The 20,949-nt window shown below is 50.6% G+C and overlaps 1 protein-coding gene across 32 annotated transcripts in view; it reads left to right on the top strand.

Annotated features, from left to right (window-relative positions):
* TENM4 (teneurin transmembrane protein 4) overlaps window positions 1-20,949 on the top strand; it is a 2,118,216-nt gene that overhangs the window by 1,561,269 nt on the left and 535,998 nt on the right. The gene's annotated exons all lie outside the window — the stretch shown is intronic.

The following is a 20,949-nucleotide window of genomic DNA, read 5'->3' as shown; positions in this document are numbered from 1 at the left end:
CGCCTGTTTCTCCCTTGGCATGTCACATGCATCCCCACTTCCCATCGCTTCTCCAGTATAAGGCGAATGACACCAAATTTTCCATTCGCCCAGTTGGGACCATGGATCGAGTGAGCCTTGCCCTCCCAGGTGTTTGCAGGATGAAGGCTGGAAGTCCTCCACCTGAGTCGGCACACCGTCTGCAGGCTGCTTGTGCCCACCCTGCTGGTGGCTTCTCAGGTGACAAAGCCTCTTGAACACTTGTCAGTTTCTCAGCCCTTCTAATCAAAACCACATTATCCGCGATGACTCCTAATGAGAGCATTTGTGGAGGCGGGATGCTCTCTGGTCTCGAGTTCGGTTTGGAAATTTCCCTTCTTAACAGCTCTGTCGTGACAGGGCAGGTGGGGGTTCTGCCAGGGCCCCTGTGTGGCAGCCTGTGTGCTTTTAAAACTCCAGGAACCTCTCCTTGGGGGCGGGGCTGGGGGTCAGCCTGCCTGGTAGATGGTTTGGGAGCCCACGTGTCAAACACACGTGTCAGTGACTTCTAGTTCATCACTTTCATTGTAATAGCTCTGGACCCCTCACCCTCCACCCTTCCAAGATGCAGGTGAACAGAAGCAAGCGGCTCGGCGTTTGCTTGTCCTTGTTCTCAGGCTGCAGGGAGCACCTTCTGCAGCTGAGGACGCTTGCATGCACCTGCAGGCTTGGTGAGCTCTGGGCACTGGGACCCATCCTGACCTACAACGGAGGACAGGAAGGAATGGCATTCTGAGTGGTGGGTCTGTAGGAGTTCACTGAACTGTTCATTTCCCTTCCAAATAGTTTGAAAATGGTAAAAACAAGTTCCTTAAGGAGCAGACTAAGAGCTCTTGGCAATACCACATCCATGTCTAGAGGCTGCTGGGCTGGCCTGGAGCCTGGGCCCCAGTCTCCCCATGGTGGCCTGGGTCCTCTGATTCCTGAGTATACTGAGTGAGGCCCCCATGGCTGGTGCTTGTATGATGCCCCCAGCCCGGCTCCTAACACCTAGGCACATCCCACGCTCAGAAATGCCAGGCTGCTGGCCTTCTCTGCACACGTGCCCTCTGCTCAGGTCACCTCTGCCTGGAGAGCCCCCGTCCTCACTCATTGCTGGGTCTCTCCTACCCCGCCAGGCCAGCTCCTGCTCCCCCTCTAAGATGCAGCTCAGGAATTACTTTCTCTAGGAAGCCTTTTCCACTGATGCTGGTCCATGCGGGACCATCCAGATGCTCACGCTCCACCCTCTGTGGGTTTCCTACCGTGTCTTGCTCATTTGGGCCTCTCCGTAGAGCCTGGGGACAGAGTAAGCGTGCAGGTGAGGGGAGGACTGAGCACACAGAGGACTGGTTCGCTATCTGTCGGAGCTTCTGCCTCACTCCTAAGCCATGACATCGGAAGCTGGCCTTGGACAGAGTCAGGTTCAGGAGCCCCAGCTGAGGCCAGACCTTTAGAAGTTGGAATCCGAGAGACCCAGTGATTGACAAAAGGCAGGACTCCTACTGCATCCAGGCCATGTGGTCATGGGCAGTCTTAAAGACCCAGTCTGTGAATCCTTCCCACCCTGACGTTGAACTCTCACATGGCCCTTTTGCCGTTGGTAGCATTTTGCAGATTCTTACTGACAGCTTTGGTTTTCCAGTGGTGTCATGCAGTTGCCAGGTCCCCAGGCTTTAGTGCAGGGTGGTCCTGGCTGGAGGTCCTGATTCTGCCAACTCCTAGTGGTGTGACCAAAGGCGTGTCTGTTCCCCTCTTGGAAGCTCTCTATGCCTCTGGGAAAGGAAGACACAGCATGAGGCAGTAAATGTGTGGGGAAACTGATGGCACCCCCCAAATAGAGTTTCTGAGGGGAGCTGATGAGAGGCAGGCACGGTTGCAGGGAGCCAGTAGGGATATCCCAGGATTAGCTAAGCAGGGGCTGTCACCAGCACCTAGGCCTGGGGGCGAAGGCAGGGCAGTAGTGACTGAGGGAGAGCTGCAATGCTGGGTGGAGCCTGAGGGTCGCCACTGCCACGCTACAGCCCTGCAGGCAAGACTTGGGGATGAATACCCTGGTCTCTCTCCTCCTGCCCTCTGAGACTGGGGCCTCCCCGGGCTGAACTCAGCCAGAAGTAGAGGAATTCCGTTGACGCCGTCTTTGAAAGCGCAGCCACCTGCAGCGAGAGCGGATGAGACACGGGAGAGCAGGGCCTGGAAGGGCAGGTGCAGATGACCCAGCCCGGCGCCGTTCTGACAAGGGCAAGGCTGCTTCTGTGCCTTCCCTGATCAGCACCTTCACCTTGATCAGACGAGGGGTGGAAGCGAAGATTGAACAAATCTGAGCCTTCCTTCCTTCCGGGTCCTCGCAAGGGCATGCTGGGGATGAAGCTGACACGGGAAGAAAGAACAAAGGATCTTGAATGTTGATTTTCTGTGCATTTCTTGTATTGGTGTTCCCTCTCCCTGCCGGTATGAAACCTCTGCCGAGTGCCCATCTGTGGTGCTTGTGTCAGGGGCTGAATGCTGTTGCATTAATTAATTTTATTTTACACTTGCTCTGCTAGAGTCAAATGAACCTCTGTGGTGCAGCCGTCTCCGACCAGGTGAAGCAGGTCAACCTTTGAGATTCTTTGCGTGCACAGGAACTTCTACTGGCAGGGCCTGGGCTCCCCGGGATGCCCAGCTGCAGGCCCGTGGGGACCTGTGTGAGCTGCGAGTGAGGTGGCAGAAGCACGAGGGGCCAGACCAAGCAGACGGGCTCAGCATCCCACTGGGCATCCCACATCCTCCCTGTGGGCGCCAGGGGGTAAAGGAGATAGAGGGGCCACTTGTGCTTGCTGCCCCTAGTCCTATAAGAAAGGAAACCTGGGCACTTGAGCTGCAGAGGAACAGGCGCCTTCACTTTCCTGCCTCAACTTGCCGACTCTGAGGGCAGTGGTGCCATGCACCCCCCCATCATGGCCTCCAGCACTTTCCTATAACCATGGGGGCTGCAGCCCATGCTCCTGCCACCCAGCAGGGTCTTCTCTCTGGGCTCCTCTCACAGCTGCCCTGGGATGCCTGCCACTCCCTGTCACCTGGCAGGTGCACAAGGCCCTTCTGGCACCGGGAGGACTTTGCCTCTGCCCCCTTCACAGCCTTCAAGGCTGCATCTGTTCTACCCTGGCCTTCACCTTCTCCTCCTACCTCCCAAGCCCCAGTCTCTTCTTTCTCTGATTATGCTCAGGGCTGAACAACTAAGGGCCAAAGACACCTGTCACTGAGCTCACGCCAACAATCCTGCCTGCTGGGTCCTTTCCCTTTTCCCTAACATGAGCTGCCCCCACCTGTGTGTGCAGCACTCTCCTTGCCACTCGGAGCCTTCCCCATCACCTCCCCTTCAGGGCACTTGAACACACTGTAGTGAACATTTAGTAATATACTAAGTTGCCCCATTTATTTGATGTTTAACATATATCAGTGTAAGGAAAGCAAAAATAGCCTTTAATCTTGCTGCCGAGATAACTCCTTTTCCATTTTCACCAACATGATAGGAAAACTCCCGGTGTTTCTTGGTTGTTTTGATCTATGCTTGTTTCATTCTCCATGGGACCAAACATCTTTTCATATGTTTATGAGTTGTTTGTGTTTGTACTTCCCAGAATGGAATAGAATGTTCGTATCCTTTGTCTGCTTTGTCCTACTGGATTGAAAATCAGGTTTGAAGTGTTTTTGGCAATCAAAAGCAGGATTCAAATCTCAGGAATTTAAATTTTGCCATGCATTTGATTTCGGTTGATTTTTGAGATGGCACATCAGAGGGGAAGGCAGGAGGGCCTAACCATCTTTGTCACCCGCTTGAACAGGGAGCCCTCTGTAGCCTCACCACAGAGTGGTCTGTCGTTCCCACCCCAAGCAGAACAAGGCGATTAATTCTTCAGGCTCCCATTGGTTCAGAGGGGGAGCCGTGCCAATCCCAGCCCATGCTCCAGCAGCTGCTCAGCGCCGGGCACCGGGACACAGCTCAGCTGTGGGACCCCGTGCCATCCATTTAGATGAGGGCCTTGCTGACTGCCTCTTGCGAACCTCTGGGGTCACATCCTGGACAACAGCTGCTGGACCGTGAAGATCAGCAGCGTGCCAATGAGGCTGACAGGCTGGGATTCTGGCCGGCGTGAAGGGGATTCATTTCCTGGGAAGGGCCTTTGTGCAGTAGACGCTGTAAAAGGAAAATGAGCCTCTTCAGGACCAGTGATGAGTTGGCCTGGGCCTTATGGTGGTCATACCCTGAGTGTGAATCGGGATGAGCGCAGTGGCTGTCTCTCGCCCCAGCAGGCAGACTGTTACTCATTTGTCCATTTATGCAATGCATGCTTGCTGAGAGGCAGCTCGGTGCAGAGGTTACAAGCCTGGGCTCTACAGACATACTCAGCCTCAGTTCTTGGCACTGCTATAACATCGGGCAAGGTGCATCCATTATTTTTCTTCTGTTTTTTTTTTTTTTTTTAGAAAATTTTTATTTAATGAATGCAAATTTCATATGTACAGCTTTAGAAATATAGCGGTTCTTCCCCCCTATACCCGCCCTCCCACCTCCATTCCCATTCCACCTCCTACTCCCTCTCCCATCCCATTCTTCATTAAGATTCATTTTTAATTATATACAGAAGACCAACTCTATACTAAGTAGATTTCAACAGTTTGCACACACACAGACAAAGTATAAAGTACTGTTTGAAGACAAGTTTTGAAGTTAATTCTCATAGTACAACTCATTAAGGACAGAGGTCCTATATGGGGAGTAAGGGCACAGTGACTCCTGTTGTTGATTTAACAATTAAAACTTTTTATTTATGATGTCAGTGATAACCCAAGGCTCTTGTCATGAGCTGCCAAGGCTATGGAAGCCTTTTGAGTCCACAAACTCCATCAGTATTTAGACAGGGCTATAATCAAAGTGGAAGTTCTCTCCTTCCTTCAGAGAAAAGTACCTCCTTCTTTGATAGCCCCTTCTTTCTACTGGGATCTCACTCATAGAGATCCTTCATGTAGATTTTTTTTTTTTTTGCCACAGTGTCTTGGCTTTCCATGCCTGAAATGCTCTTCCGGGCTTTTTAGCCAGATCTACAAGCCTTAAGGGCTGATTCTGAGGTCAGAGTGCTGTTTAGGGTGTTTGTCATTCTATGAATCTGCTGTGTGGCCTGCTTCTCATGTTGGATCATTCTCTCCTTTTTAATTCTATCTATTGTTATTACCAAATACTTGATCTTATTTATGTGATCCCTTTGACACTTATTCCTATCTATATGATCAGTTACACACTTAAAATGATCACTTTAACATGAAAAATGGCATTACTACCACCCAGCTTAATAGGCTTTGGAGTTCCATGGCAACTTTACCCTTAGGGTAAGTCCCTGGGAATGTGTCCTAACTGTACAGCTCCTCTCTCTCTTATTCCCACTCTTATTTTTTACTGGGATCTATTTTCAATTGGATTTAAACACCTATGAATAATTCTGTGTTAAGAGTTCAGCCAGTGGTATTAAGTAGAAAAAGAAAATAGTAAAAAAATAAAATAATAAACTGTTCCTCAGGAGTCAGGACAAGGGCTGATCAAGTCATTGCTTCTCAAAATGTCAATTTCACTTCTACAGGCTTCCTTTTAGGTGCTCAGTTAGTTGTCACAGATCAGGGAGAACATATGAAATTTGTCCCTTTGGGACTGGTTTATTTCGCTCAGCATGATGTTTTCCAGATTCCTCCATTTTGTCAAGGTGCATACATTATTCCTTAGAGCCTTTGACTGTCCTTACCTGTAAGTGTTCCAATCATGCTGCATTCATAAGCCACTTGGGAGTTCAGTACCTAAAACAATAATAGTGTTGTCAGCTGGCGCCGCGGCTCAATAGGCTAATCCTACACCTAGCGGCACTGGCACACCGGGTTCTTGTCCTGGTCGGGGCGCCAGATTCTGTCCCGGTTGCCCCTCTTCCAGGCCAGCTCTCTGCTGTGGCCCGGGAGTGCAGTGGAGGATGGCCCAAGTGCTTGTGCCCTGCACCCCATGGGATACCAGGAGAAGCACCTGGCTTCTGCCTTCAGATCAGCGCAGTGCGCCAGCTGCAGTGCATCAGCCGTGGCAGCTGTTGGAGGGTGAACCAACGGCAAAAGAAAGACCTTTCTCTCTGTCTCTCTCTCTCACTATCCACTCTGCCTGTCAAAAAATAATAATAATAATAGTGTTGTCCTGTGTGGGTGTCTGGAACTCAGCTGATCTAAACTGGGCTCACTTGGGTTTGGCTCCAATCTGCAAGTTGGATCCAGGCCTTTTCCCTCAGTCTCTCCTCCTGCAAGGGGGGAGCTTGGCATATTCTTTGCATGACAATGGCATGGCAACAGAGGGGGAGGGCACGCTCCATGGTGAATACCTGGTCCAAGTGTTTCCTTGCATCACATCTGCTGACGTCCCATTGGCCAAAGGCATAGGTTTGGCCAAGCCTAATGTTAGTAGTGTAGGAAAACACACTCCACCTTCAGTAGGAAGTAGTGACCACTCCAGGGCAGAGGGCATGAGGTAAAGGGTGATGAATTGGGAGCAGTAATGCAGCCTGCCACTAAATAGAGTTTATGGCCCCTGTTAATGCCTCTACTCCTCTGGTTGACATACCAAGGAGTAGAACCGCATGGCAGTGCCTTCTTTCCAGGGAAGACTGTTAAGTCTGCTGCTCTCCATCCATGGCTTCTCTTTGTTTCTTTACTCTTTTGCTTCCTAAAGATTGACCCACTTAAGAAAATGAAAGAAAGCCAAGCTTCAGAGATTTTATGATTTTGCCATTGCTGCTATAATTCCAGGGTTTTATGCCATTTGCCCATTTGGGAACATTTTCAGGTATTATCTCTTTCTGTATTTCTCCTCCCTTGTTCTCGCCTTTTGAAATTTCCCTTCATTGAAGGCTGGGTCTTCAGAGTTAGCCTCCTTTTTTTTTTTTTTTTTTTTTTTTTTTTTTTTGTCATGTCTTCCATCTGCTCCCTGTATTACTTTATGGGAAATTTCCTCCTATCTATTTTTGAGATCCCTAAATCTCCCTACAGCTGTGCTTAATCTGTTGTTTCATTCAGCCTCTGAATTTTAGTTTTAGTGGCTGTTTTTTTTTTAAATTTCTCAAGTTTTATTTGGTTGTTTTTGAAACCCACCTATATTTTTTCCTAGTTAAAAGAACATAGTCTTGTTCTATTAATATGATATTTATTCATTTTATCTTTTTGCTCATTTAAATAAATTTGTAATCTATCAGATTACTTTAGTATTTCAGGGATGTTAAGGCTCCTTACTGTGCCTGCTGCTGGGGTGTTTTCTTGAGAGATTTGTAATTTTTTTGTAATTTCATCGTCAGGAGGTGTGGTTTTGTTGTCTTGTTCTTTTATTTTTCCAATGGACTTTCCATATGTTCATAGTTATGGAAGTGCCCCTATGGGATCCACAGTTATTTTGTGCCACATTTGACCAATCATGGAGGTTGCACTGGTCTTGGGCCTGGTTGTACATTAATGTTGTGGCTTAGGGTTTCAGTAATCCATTGGTGGTATAAATTTGGGCTTCATGCTTACATATTTTATAGGATTGAGTTTTTTATTTTTTAATATCATGGGCTAAGTTTATTTTTTCTAGAAGAAGCAAGTGTCTTGGCCTCCTGCAGAACAGAATGGTCAGAGCTCTCATACGTGGCTTCCAAAGCCCATCCCCTACAGGGGTCTTGGAACTCAGTTCTAACTCCTTGCCTCCCTTGCCCTGGGTCAGAGTCTTCTTTCTCCTACACAGATATTAAAACCTCAGCCTCTTGCTTGGGCCCCTGCACCCGCATGGGAGACCAGGAAGAAGCACCTAGCTCCTGGCTTCGGATTGGTGTAGCTCCGGCCATTGCAGCCATGGGATGGGGTGGGGGGTGGGGGGTGAACCAACGGAAGGAAGACCTTTCTCTCTGTCTCTCTCCCTCACTGTCTAACTGTCTGTCATAAAAAAATAAAATAAAAAAAATAAAAAAAAAAACACCTCAGCCTCTAACTGTTGAGGTGTATGTCTGCATCTCAGGTACTTCTTGGCCACACACAGATTCAGCTCTTTCACTTGAATCTCTGAGTAAGTATCCCTTATTTAGTTATTTTTCCCTCATTTTATTTCACCCCTCATTTGCATGTAGTTTTGGTGGGAAGGGAAATCCATAAATTCCATCTCTCACATTGCCAAATCCAAAAATCTAATACATAGTTGTAAAAAAAACACTATTGGGTCCTTTCATTTAAAATTTCTTCTCAAGATATAGCCCAAAGAAATGCATGTCCATTAAATAATTGAATAGCCAGACACCTATTGGATTTAAAAAGCAATTGAGAATTTCAGCTTTGCCTAGCAAGTTGCTGTCTAGAGTTGCCTTCTATTGACTACTGTAATAATGAGAATTTCAATTATTCATTTTCAATTAGGAGACATGGCATCATGATCACAGATGTCATTAAGGAATTGAATTGTGTCTAATGTGGGATTCATAAAGGCAGTATTTCCTAGGATCACGCCTTCTCCAGTGCCTAGAAAACAGGCATCGTGGGTCAGAAGAGTCAAAGTTACAGCAGAACTTTTTAACAGAGGCTAAAAGTAGTGTAGGATGGTGAGGCTGCCTTCAGGGACGTGAAAATGTGTGGCTCAAGTCCCCACTGGGGATGAACACCCTCAATCTAATGGTTCCTGGGTGGAGAGTTGAGAGGCACCCAACTGAATTCAGATTCTAGCCCCAGCACTGCCTGCACTGTGTCCTTGGCTGGCAACCTCAGCCCACACAGCAGTGGCCCTAGAGTGGGAGAAAAGCCGCCAAGACCAGCAGAAGCAATGCTGTTCCAGAGCTTGCCCTGTGCCAGGTGCCCTGCTTGGTCCCAGGCTTGCATCTTGTCATGGAGTCTCAGAAACAACTTTCTAGGCAACTTCGAGAAGACACTGGAGCAGAGCACAAAGAAACAAGGTGCAGTGTTTAGGCGGTGAGTGAGTCATGCCTCAGCTACTTAGGTTACTTAGTTCATGCTGTGTGTCCATCATCATGGAGTCACCCAACACGTGTTCTCCGATTTAACCTGAAAAATCACTTCCTGAGATCACTCTTATTTTTAAATACAGGGAAACCAGTGGAGAGGAGTTAGGTAAATCCCCCAAAGCCACAGAACTAGAGAGAGACTGATTAGAAATCCAAACTCAGATCTCTCATTTTAAATGGCCAGCTTATTAACATTGTGTACAGTGAAAGTAAGAAGTTGGTTTGTGTTTCTCAAACAGACAAAGCGTGTGAATGCTGTGTTACGTCTGGGTGGCTCAGAGGCTTTCTGGCATAATTCCTGTTTTTCAGAAGCGTTTCAGATGGCTGGGTCTACTGTGAAATAGGACTCAGCGTTGCGCCTGGCATGTACCAGGGACTCCATAAATATTTAGAGACCCAATCTATTCATTAATGATTTAGTTATTAGCTGAGGGCTTGTAATGCCTTTTCTTTTAAAGGGTAGGCTTGAAGTGTGATAGAAAATGCATGGGCTAGGTTTTGGGATATGTCCAACTGTTAGCTGTTATGCTTGATAGCTCCATTCCTGTGAGCAAGTAGTTTTTAAGAAAAAAAAAAAACTCTCTGGGCCTCAGTTTTCTTAACTGCAAAATGGTACACTTACAATAGTGACTGCAGTTGGTGTGTGCTAGGTAGAAGCTCTTGATTTTGTTGTAAGCACTCAAACAAATGGGGCTTGGGATTAATAATTGTTACTGCCTGCCGCTAGGGTGGTGCTAATGATGCTAAACAAATATCGCTGAGAATGAGGCCATACAGGATCAGATGAGAACACCTGAATCCCACAGGTAGCATCCTCATCAGGGTGAAATCCAAAGACTAGCCTTCCTCCCCGCCACTTCCCTGTCCTCAGCTTTCTGCTGACACAGGGAAGCAACACATCAGAGTGCGGAGAGGGAGGAGGCCTCGTCTTCTTCAGAAAGGAACAAACACAGCCCATTATTCAAAGTCCCTGCTGAAAGGGGTGAGGGGACATTCTCTGCAGACAGAGTTGGCCAATTTCAGTGGAGGATACCTCGGTTCCCATGGCAGTTAATGGAGTGAAGTGCACTTCATAACACAGGTCTCCGGTGAAGATGGTGTGTGTGTGTGTGTGTGTGTGTGGTTTTGTAAAAATAGTATTTGAAGTTTTCGTTTTTACTGTATCTATCAGGACAGGAGTTTTGTTTTTGCATCTTGGGGAAGATGTGTGAGGATGGAATTATAACTGCAATCGCCATGCCAACACAATGGGCTCTGTCCAAGGTGTTGAGGACCCTGCTGCAGGAATCGCCATAGGTTTCCTGCGTACTGCCAGCAAAACGCCCTTCAGTGGCCCTCCGGGGATTGCTCTGACACTGCAGGTGCTGGCCAGGTGCTAATGCCCAAAACTGTGTGAGCGCTCAAGAAGGCGGGGTTTGCCGGGCCCGGGCTGGAACCCCTGAGTCAGGTGCGCCCGCTGAGCGTGCGCTCAGCAGCCAGGACTTTGTAAACACTCACCTTGCAACAGGTACCTTTGCACACTTAATGCTGAAGGTGATGGTGTTAGCTCCGGGCCAGAAGGCACTGAGCCTTGAGGGGAGCTTCGTGAAGCTCTACCTGGTCACCATGTACCCTGGAAGAGCCAGGTCATCCTGGGCTCCTCTGTCTTCAACAAGTTGGAAGATCAGCCTGCGCCCTAGGGGACAGGGGACAAGTCATCAGGATAAATGGGGTTCCCTGCCCTCCTATGAAGAACCAGCCAGGAACGCGTGCTATTCCACAGCCTGTTGAGCTGCTGCCAGGGGAGGCAGGGACCTGGAGCCTTAAAGGCATGTTCTGGTGCTCACGGGGTCCAGGGAGCTCCGGCATCTCAGCTCAGGCTTCCGGTTTCAACAAAAAGGCTCTGAAGAAGTGGAGTCGGAGGTAGGAGGAGGCCATGACGCATGATGGGAATTGCAGACATTGCTCTGGGACATAAGTGGATTGACTCCTGGCTGCGTCACCTCCTGCCTGGGTGATGCGGGGCGCGTGCGCGTATTTCTGCCGCTGTCAATTACTAACTGCTGGGTATTGGCGCTGCTGGAAGGCCGAGGGACTGCACCCACCGTGGGATTGGAACCCCAGGAATGCTCAGGAAGCAATGACTGTGGAAATAGTGCTTTCTACTGGCGGAGCAGGAGACCGAGCCCCCGGCCGCTGCGCACGCGCCGCCGTGGAACCTGCTCGTTCTCCTCGTGCACGGAGCTCCATCAGTGCTGTCTCCCCACCAGGAGACAGGCCTTGCCATTTGGGTTGATTTGGGAGTTGTTGGATATTTAATTGTGAAATACCATGTTTGCTAAGAAAAGGGCCTCAGGGGGCGCTGTCCTTGCCATCCAACGGCTCATCGCCACCACCCAGGACGGAATCACAGCACCACAGACGCCCTCCCTACCCATGGCTTCTGCAGGCTCCCATTCAGCCAACCTCGGGGCAGCAAAAATGTGGTTCTGAAACACTGCATCGTGGGGTCTTGTTCCCCTGAACAGTATAGTAGGACAACTGTTTATGTAGCATTTGCGTTGTTGCATTAGGTGCCATGGGATAGTGCAAACACTGAGCCATTGTGTTTCCCCAAAGCTGCTGAGGAATGATGGTATTCCTAAAGCTTTCTTGGGTCCTCTCTTCCCCTGTCCCATCCCCAGGCTGCCACCTACACTGAGAACCTCATCCTTCTTCCGCTGTTTGTTGCTTCGACATCTAAGCCCATGTACCCACCCATAGGACTTGGTTGCACCTGTTGGGTTTGTCACATGAGTGAAGTCATGTGATACATGCTGCTTTGTGTCTGGGCATCGCAGCTCCTTGCCATGTTCATAAGATTCACAAAAATCATGTAGAGTCCATACCATAGGTGGTTCATTTGTGATAGTCCACTGCCCAAGTATCTGGAAATTTTCCATCCTGCAGTCGTGAGGGGCCTTTGGCTTATTTCCAGTGTTGTCTCCAAATGACGGCGCTGTGGACATTTTTATCTGTATCTTTGGCATCTGCCCCTGCGTGGGGATATACATAGGGGTGGAATTGCTGCTTCCCAGGCCTGGCATTCTCCACTTCACCACATAATGCTAGGTTATTCTCATGAACTTTACTTGTAGGATATAGCTCCACCCAGCTTGTCGAGGAGGCCCTAGATTTCTCACTTAGAAAATCTTAGAGGTGAAAGTCATCTCCACTGGTTATTGAGATGGGGTGAAGTAGCCTTGCAGAGCTCGTTTTGGGGAGGGTCCTAATGATAACCAGCAGTTACTGAGTGCTCTGTAAGTGCTGTCCCTGCGTTGGGCCCCTCTCTTATCCTTTCTGAGCAGGTGTATGTGAGTTCGGGCTGGAATCATTCAAAGAACCCACCCTGCACTGTGAACGTTCTCCCTCTCCCTTGGATGTAGGAACACTCATCTGTTCTGTTACTTGATCCCTTTTTTTCCTTCTCTTTGCAAGGGTTATGTGCCATGTGCTTTCCACATGACACCTGATTTAACCCTTTCACTAATGCTTTGATGTAAGCTCCATTATTATCCCTGATTGTAGGGTAATGAAACTGAGATGCCGGACCCTCACTGTGGTGCAGTGGGTTTAGCCAGTATCTCATACTGGAGCACTATTTCAAATCCTGGCTGCTCCCTGCTAATGGCCTGGGAGAGCAGCAGAGGATGACCCAAGTGTCTGGACCCCTTCCACCCCTGTGGGAGACCCAGATGATGCTCCTGTCCCCTAGCTTCTGATTAGCCCAGCCCTAGCCATTGTGGTCATCTGGGGAAAGAACCAGCAGATGGAAGACCTTGCTCTTCCTCCCTCTTTCTGAAACTCTTTTAAAATAAATAAATAAATACATCTTTAAAATGAAAGAGAGAAAAAAAACTGAGGTGCAGAGAAGGGAATTGATGGGACCTGGGTCCCCCAGTTACAGGCAGTGCTTACCTTCTTCCAGGGAGCGCCCCCAGCTGGGACTGTGCAGGGTGCAATGCACTTTGATGCTGGGTCATACCCCGGTGAGGCAGGCCCTCCCTTCTTGCTTCCTGGTTTGGGTCTGCTGCAGTGAGGGCTGTTGCGATGTGCAAGGTTCCCTCCTCGTGTAAAGACAGGGAGACTGAGTCAGGCCAATGTGTGGTGTCGCAGGCTCCTGCACCCCTGCAGGGACCCCAGCATGCAGGGTAGAAGCAACTAGAGATGAGACGTGACTGTGTCCAGACAGCCCAGAAGGTGCTGTCCAGTACAACAGTCGTGACCACTAGTGGAGATGGCTTTATATGCTCAGAGATGAAGTCAAAAGGCCATGAAGAAATGTCTCCAGAAGCCTGGAGAAATCAAGGAAGGCTTCTGGGGAGAGGTGCCCTCCAAGGCTTCTTCTGGCTACCTTCTGTTAGAAGGGTGTGTACCTATCATCAAAGAAGCCTTTTTTCTCCACACAGCCTCTCTGGACTGTGCTGTCCTTCAGCCTGGAGGTCACTGGTTGTTTAAGACAGGCCCTGGGCAATGATTCCGCCCCCTGCCCAGGTCTCCTTGCCTCCCCTCCCCCTCACCCCTACCGCTAGTCTGCTACGGATACAGGCTTGTGAACAAGATGACTGTTTTATAACAGGAGCTTAGCATGATTCATTTCACGTTCCCCAAGGACTTCTGTAAAGTTTAGACTGAGTCATAATATATTTTTTTATTAAACGCCAAGACCCAACCAGCAGGAAGCTGGGTCAGACAACATCCTATAACTGATGGCCGCATGGCAGATTTTTCTGCCTGCGTCCTCGCCCATCACTGCCTAGGTCTGGGGGAGATGGACAGGGCTTCGGGGACTTGTCACACCCCCCCCCCCACAGCCCCTGCTTCCTGCGCCACAGCCGAGACTTGGCAGATTCACGACCAGAACAATCCTGCGTGCCAGCAGTCCCCAGTGGCAGCCTTTGAGCAGGCTGAGGCTGCTGCGCGCACACCCAGTAGGGTGAGAATGTGGGCCGATGAGTCTCAGGCAGTGCTGGTCTCTGGCCAGCTGCAACGCAGCAGCACCTGGGATGTTTGGAAAATGTGAATTCTCAGGCCCCCGTCAAGATCCGTGGAGTCAGAACCCCTGGGGCCGGGGCCCAGCAGTGGGTGTCTTAGGGAGCTCTCTGGGTGATTGTGATGGAGGTGGAGAACCTGCAGCCTAGAGGGCCTCTCTGCTCTAGGTGCTGGCTCTGGGTCAGCAGCGGGAGCCTCACTGAGGAGCTTGTGGGAGGTGCAGACTGGGAGCCCCGCCCTCAAGCTGCCCAGTCACACCCTGCATTTCAGCAGAAGCTCAGTGGTGTCTGGCCCATGGCTAAATTCACATGGGAATTCTAGAAACACTGCCGCCAGCAACATCTGGTCCTACGTTGAATTCTCACTCTGCCTCTTACCACTGAGTGACCATGACCTGGCCCAACCAAGGCAGCTCTCCTGGTTGTCCCATGCGTTAGGAGAATTGCCTTGATCGCCCCTGCCCCATGATGGGTGCTCAGAGCCCTCCTCCCTACTGACAAGCGCTCTGTCCTTGCCACGGAGGCTCCTGGGTGTCCTCTCATTCTGCAGGGGGAGGGTGCACAAGGCTTCCCCTTGGAAGTGTTTGTGTTTTCAATTCCCCCTTGCCCTCTGATCAGGGGCAGGTCCACTGACCTCAGAGCACAAAGGAGAGTTTCACCACTGCCACCCCAAAGGGACCCAGAATCCACTGTCAGGGGCTACTTTTGAGCTCAGCCACAAGGCAGACCCACCGCAGCCTTCCCACGCACTCGCACTCCTCCAGCAGAGGAGGAAAAATTGCTAGAAAGTACTAGCAATGACCTCAGACTCACAGATGCTGCCTCTTGTGCCCGGCCGGCTCTGCGATGGGACCAGGAGTGCACAGAGCCCCTCGGTGAAAGACAGTGAAGCCAGAAACAGAGGGGGAGCACCAGAGAAGAGTGGGAGGAGATAGGAATCCACTGAGGCTTCCTGGGGCCCCGGAAGGGGAGGGAGGCAGAGGCATCAAAGCCTTCCCAGTCCCAGGGCCCGGCGCAGCACTGACTTCCCTGCCCACGGTGTGGGATTTCAGGCACAGCAGACCAAGCCTTCTGTTTCCACACCAAGGCCCCTCTCACTGTGCCCAAGGGGCAGATCCTGGGGTGCTGGGCAGGGGGGTGCATCAGGATTCCTAGAGCCTCAGGAAACTGACTGCTTTGTCCCAGCCATTCTGCTGCTGGGAATCTGGCCTAAGAAAATCGTCTGACACGCAGGTAAAAATGTATCCTCCTAGGGTATCACAGCAGCTAAACGTAGCGGAGCGAGAGATTGGAGACGGCTCAGTGCTTCCTTCAGGGAATTGGTTTAGGCCAATTATGACTCGTTTGTAGAATGGAATAGTTTGCAGCCGTTAAAAATGATGTTTACAGAGGTTTAAACGGCAGGGGGAAATGCTTCTGGTATAGCGTCAAGTGTAAAAGCAGGCTATAAAATTACACACACGGGATGATCTCAGCCATGTAAAATAATTATGGAAAAATTATAGGGAGGGAGAACACACACTAGACTTGTGAGCGGTCTGTTTCTGGGATGTAGGACTGTTGGGGATTGTTTTCCTCTTTCTTTTCACCTTTCTGGAAACTATTGCCCTCCATATTAGGTGTTGATTTAAGCCTTCCAGGTGAGAAGAGGAAAGTCAGGCCTGGTAAGGGGGAGGTAACAGCTGTTTTCCCTTCCTGAACATCGATTGCGTATGAAATCAGCGGAAAAAATCAAACATTATTTCCCAAATTAAAATCAAATCTGAATAAATAAACAAGGCCTCAGAGCCTCCGTGGAGGATGTCTCCTGCTCCTGAGAGAAGCCAGTGCCTGCTTGCCACTTATCATTTTTTAGGGATCTGAGAAAAGCAGCCACTGTGAAATTGACTTCTAACTGATCTTAATTGAGATGAGGCCCAAATGGAAGGCTCACAAATGACATTTGGGCCATCGGTCCCTTGCTGGGCTGTTGATGGAGCCCTGCACAGTCCCAGGTGCTGGAGGAGCTGGCTGGGGGCAGGGCTGGGGGCTGGGGGAGGGGAGACAGTGCAGTTCCAGGTCCCCCGCCATGCACCCTTCCCCTTCCTCCCTTTGGCTTCCCAATTGCCTTTCAAGAATGACACAAATCAGCCCAGTGGGGGCTAATTTTAGAATATTGGGCTGCTTGTGCCTGAGCACCCCCCCAGCCTCCCAGCATGCACCCCCACTCATTTACACGTGTGCACACCCTGCTGCTTCCGTCTCCTGCGTGCATACATGTCTAGATCCTGGACTGACGGTCTATAGCCAGGGGGCACTGTGCCCGCCTCTAACGTGCATGGCCTTGTTTAATTCCACACTGCCCCCATGCATTAAGTATTATCAAGCTGCACTTTAGAGTACAACCAACTCTACTGGACGTTCTTCCTTCAGCCTGCTGGTGAGCTCCTGCGGCTCTGGGGTAGCCTGGTCCACTGCCTGGCTTGGGAGTGACTGATTCCCTTCATGGGAAAAGCCAGCAGTGCAGGCCCAACCCACTGGCTGCCTAGTCTCCCCCATCTCCCCAAGTCTCCCAGGCCGACTTTTCTGTGCTTGCGTCCTTGGAGCCTGGAGCTCTGCCTGTCTTCTTCCCTGCAGGTCCCCAGAAAGCCTGCCACCTGCATCACTGTCTCAGATAGAGCAATACACCTCTGCTGGGTCAGACCCGAGAGTCCTCCCCTGTCATAGCCACACAACCTCAGTGCGGCAGGGTTTTCTGTCGAAGCCACCGTCTGAGTTCTCTTCAAACCGACCTGCATCAGTGTGGCCAGCATTTTTTTAAAAGGATTTATTTATTTACTTGAAAGTCAGAGTTACACAGAGAGAGGAGAGGCAGTGAGATACAGAGAAAGAGGTCTTCCATCCACTGGTTCACTCCCCAGATGGCTGCAATGGCTGGAGCTGTGCCTATCTGAACCTAGGAGCCAGGAACTTCTTCCAGGTCTCCCACACAGGTGTAGGGGCCCAAGCACTTGGACCATCTTCTACTGCTTTTCCAGGCCATAGCAGAGAGCTGGATTGGAAGAGGAGCAGCCAGGGCTCGAACTGGCACCCATATGGGATGCTGGCACTGCAGGCGGCAGCTTTACCCACTATGCCACAGTGCCAGCCCCATGGCCAACATTTTTAAATCATTCTTTGTGTGTGTATCTTATTATGCTGTGCACTGCCGAGTAAACGGCCCTGGAAAACATCTGAGATTAAAATGGAAAGACCCAACAAATGAAGAAGGAAATAAAGCAACTGATGTGATTTAACATTGTAAATGTGCTCGTGTAGTGTGCCCTAACATGCTTGAAAACCCCTGTAAGATGGGCGATTTTCTGGGGTAATGTGTATTACCCGAACTGACTTGAGAAAAATTAGAAAAACTTAAAAGGAGAAAGATCCTATGCAAAAGGCATATTAGGGGAGGACTGAATGGAATTGCTTGTTTTGAAAAGGCTCTGAGTTAAGATTGAAGGCTAACACTTTCTCAGTGTCACAGCACAGAAGATTGTACTGTTGCTGGCAAAGCAGACGAGGTTTGGAAGCAGGTGGCCCAAGTCTGAATCCTGCCATTCACCAGTCGTGTGGCATCGGATGTGTTACTTCATTTCACTGAATGTCAATTTCCCCAGGAATTTGGCCAAGGCAGGAGAGAGTGATCCTGGTGGGCTTTCTGGAGGAGCTGGCCTGTGATGGATTTGATTTTACCACCATAGTTACCAGGAGTCCTTGATTTTCCTGCCCAGACTCCTCACCACGAAGCGATGGACTTGGAAGATATCTGGCCAAAGTTAGAGTGGAGTCCGTGTCCTGGCAGTGCTGAGGACCAGGCAGCCCTGTGCTGCCTTCTTGGCTGTTGACAGCGGTCTTGAGGCCCACCTGTGGTCATCATTGCCTTGTGAGGCAGGTGCTGCCATTGGCCCATTGTAAAGATGAGGAAGCCAAGGCAAAGGTCACACACAAAGGTCACACAGCTGTTAACTAACAGAGGCAGCGTTGGAATGTGGGTGGCCTGGCCACAGCACTTGGCCACCAGAGCATTCGATCTCTGGCTTTAGTAAAGCCTTTGATGATTGACAGCAGGATGTCTTAGTCTCCTCCCCATCCAATGGCTGCAGCAATCAGGCCTTCCCACCTTGACATGGGAGGAGACTGGAGAGCTCTGACATGGTCACTTCGCTCCGGGCCTTGTCCTTTCTGTCTTTCTACCTGGGCACCCAGAGTCTTCAACTTCCTCGTTCCTGGGATGTGGATGATGCTATCTGGTCAAAGGGTTATGTGCTCACAATGAGAAGCCCTCAGCAGGGTGCCCCACGGCAGTAAGTCCAAGGAGACCTCGGATGGTTAGTGCCATCACTGTGCTGTTTGCTTTGAACTCACTGTGGGTTGCCTTTTTGCATCTCAAGCAGAGGGACCAGTGTGTTCCCTTGCTCTGTGATGCACCGTCCCATCCATGCCCCATCACATCCAGTGGTGCAGGTGGACTGGGCAGAGCATGGGCCCTAGATTCCCTGCCTCCTCCTGAGCTGGTCCTGTGCCCTGTGTTGATGCTCCCTGAGCCTGGGTTTTCTCATCTCATCTGTAGAGTGAGGATGCTAGCAGCTGCCTCAGAGGACCCATGAGTAGACAGATTTTGAAAGTGTCTGACTCAGAACACACAGCGGCGGATGTGACTTCCCTTCATTTTGTTGTTTGTGTTTCTCATGGGACAGAGCCATCGTTTTGATCAAAAGCAGGCATACTGCAGGCTTTCTGCTCTGCTTTTCCAGTAGGACTGTTCAAGGTCGGGCTGCTGAGAAAGTGTGTATGGAGCACCTCCTGTGAGCACAGGGCTAGGTGGGGAAGGAGAGGTCACAGAAAATAACATCCCCCCTAGGGGGATCTGGGCACTTGACCTGTGACTCGAGGATCAGGTCCTGGTGTGTCCAGAGCTGCCCCTGCAGAGAGGACTCACCTGATAGCACTGGACATTTGGGGCCTGTGTCAGTCAGGCTGCTCCAGACAAACAACGAATGGGCAATGGATGGATCCATGGATGCATGGATGCATGGATGGATGGACAGACAGGTAGGTGGATGGATGGATGGATGGATGGATGGATGGTGGATATATAGATAGATAAAATGATAGAGAATGATTATGGCACTTGCAGTTATGGAGGCTGAGAAGTCCCTGCTAGTTCCCAGGAGGCCCAGGAACCCCAGAGGTATAGTTCTCACCCAAACTGTAAGGCCTGAGAACCAGAGGAGCCAGCAGGTGTAAGTCCCATTCCAAGTCGGATAGCCTAAGAACCAGGAGCACACACACCTGAGTGCAGGAGCAGGTGGACCCCGCAGCTCAGACAGAGAGCAAAGTCATCCCTCCCCAGCCTCTGTGATCTACTGAGACCCACAGGGCATTGGAAGGTGCCCACCCCCTCCACTGGTGAGGGCTGTCTTCTTCACTCAGTCTACAGATGCAGCTCATCGCTTCCAGAATACTGTCCAAGGACAATGTGTTACTAGCTATCAGGGCATCCCTTAGTCCAGTCAAGTTGATTAAAAAAATTAGCCATCTCAGGTCTGCCCCATCCCTCCCGGCTCCCGGGTCAAGGACAGCTTGCAAAGACATGCTTCCTTCCAGGTGGAAGGAGGACTGCCGGCCCAGCCACACTCCCCAGCTGTTAGCTGCTGTTGCTCGGCAGGGACTGATATCCTAACATCATCAGGACAGCGGCACTCCCAGCTTCGCTGAAAGTGCGGCATGGGAGAGGCAGTTCATGCGTGGTGCAAGGTGTGATGACTCAGAGCTGCTGAGATCCCGGGGTTTTGGTCGTGCAGTGAGGAAGCATTGAATTGATTTCCCTCTGCTATTCTCTTGGTCCATCTGGACAGGAAGGGGACCAAAAGCAGTTCCTAGCTCTGTGTATGGTTAGAGAACTTTGATTATCTGGAAGTCCCTCTGCTGTTTGGAACTCGGCAGAGAGCCAGCCAAGCAGGAAACAGAAAGGGCCTCTGAACCCACAAAACACATTTCAATTTGTCTGGGCACCAGTCCTTTCCCATTTCTGATAAGGAACCCTCTCAACCCACACTCAAAACCTGTTTGTTGATGCTTACTTTACAGCAGATTGCAATACACCAGGTGATCTGAGCCACAGAGCAGCCGGGCTGGGAGGCAGTGCTGGGCAGGCCACAGGGCCGGTCTGGCCACGCCCTGGCTAGCTTGGGCATCCTGCCAGGCCAGCTCTGTGAGGCGCAGTGTCTGTGCCTGTTTTGGGCAGCGGGGAGATAAAGACACAGCAGAATCCCTGCTCTTAAGGGGCTTACGCATGTGCGCAGACGGCTGCTGTCTCAGGCGGGGATCTTGGTTTCAGACAACAGAATCTATCCTGGCTGGTTTGAACAGAACAGGATTTAACAGAGGATATTAGGTGGCTTGTAGACAGAGGCCCGAGAAGTGGCACAGGGCTGCTTTCCTGGAATCGCCTTTGTCTCAACTCCCGGAGACGCGACTCTAGGCAGTAACTGTAGAAGCCACACAACAGCTGGCCAAGTGCATAGGCCCCTCCGCCACTGACAACCGTGGGCCATGCAGCTCAACAAGGATCCTCTTGGCCCTTTGCAGTCTCGTGGCTGTGTTTTCCCCAGTGGGACCTGGCTCTAGCCACAAGGGCGTCATGCTGTTTGCAGCTGTCTTATGCCTTGCAAGAGAAAGGCACCCTAGCAGGGCTTCAAGTAGGGGCCTAGAGAGCTGTATTTGGGATTAGCTAATGAGGTGGCTGGGTGATGAGAGTCCCGGGAGCCAGGTCCTGTTGCATGGTTGTGTTCCGCGGGCTAACTCACTTTCCCGCATGAGAACGGCAGAGTGAACACACGAGGAGGCATGACGAATGACCCTCAGGGAGGAGCTCCCAG

The sequence above is a fragment of the Oryctolagus cuniculus genome, chromosome 1 (genome assembly GCF_964237555.1).
Source record: "Oryctolagus cuniculus chromosome 1, mOryCun1.1, whole genome shotgun sequence".
Lineage (NCBI taxonomy): Eukaryota > Metazoa > Chordata > Mammalia > Lagomorpha > Leporidae > Oryctolagus > Oryctolagus cuniculus.
Note: the sequence above shows the minus strand (reverse complement) of the source record. Positions and strands in the feature narration are given on the sequence as shown.